Here is a 1,067-nt window from a genome sequence, read left to right on the forward strand (position 1 = left end):
AAAATAGTTTTATTTACTGACAGTGGCAGTCAAATTTTATGCTTGACAACAGTTATAAAATCATTTTTGACGGCTAGTTTAGTTTGTTGTTAACAATATCGCTATATCTTCGTAAAGTAGAGGGTTCAAGTTTTAATTTGACTCCTATGACAAAAGTCTCTAGCACGTCGGATTTACCCGGTAGAAATCTTCAAAAGCAGCGAAAAACATGGTTTTTGGGAATTTACCTCCACTTTTCTCAAAATCCTGACGTAATGGTAGGTTTTCGTTGCCAGATTCGGATTCAGCGCATCAAATGCTGCGGGAAATGACTTCTCGATCTCAGAAAACAGAAATTTTTATTTTTTTGCAGCTTGTGTAACCTTTATACAGTCAACTCTCGATAAGACAAACTCGAAGGGAGACCGAAAAAACTTTGAGTTATCGAAAAGTTTGAGTTATCAAATTTTGTGTCCACACATTGTTGATGATTTAAAGCCAGTATATGATTATTTCAAAAAAATCTACGTTTCGGGTATATCAGTACGAGGTAGTCCTGGCCGAGGTCGCAGAGGTGCTGTAGCTCCACGATATTTGCCAAAATTATGGACCCAATATGAATCAGTCCAGCAAAGACGAGCTCGAACCAACAATGCGTCAGAGGGTTTGCATAATAGGTTCCAATTGGTTGTAGGGAAAAAACATCCCAGCTTGTATGCTTTTCTTACGGAATTGGCAAAGGAACAATCGGACACAGAAACAATGTTGCGTCAAATAGAGCTTGGACAGAAAGTAAGAAAAGGATGGAACAAAGATAGAAGAAGAAGAGAAGATCAAATTTACAACATTGTTTCGGAATAAGGAGGATATTGACACAGAAATGATGCTATGGGTTATTTGCGGACAATCGGTTATAATATTCAATTTTAATGTACTCTTGTATTGAAAATCAGCAAATATAAAACAAAACTTTTAAATTAGTTAAATAAAACATTATTTTTGAAATTTTGGGAAAATAGTTCTTTGGGAACGTGACTTTTTTGGAAATTTTTTTTTGGGAATTACTACTCCTTGGGAATATCACTTTT

The sequence above is a fragment of the Leptopilina heterotoma genome, unplaced genomic scaffold, assembly GCF_015476425.1.
Source record: "Leptopilina heterotoma isolate Lh14 unplaced genomic scaffold, ASM1547642v1 Lhet_307, whole genome shotgun sequence".
Lineage (NCBI taxonomy): Eukaryota > Metazoa > Arthropoda > Insecta > Hymenoptera > Figitidae > Leptopilina > Leptopilina heterotoma.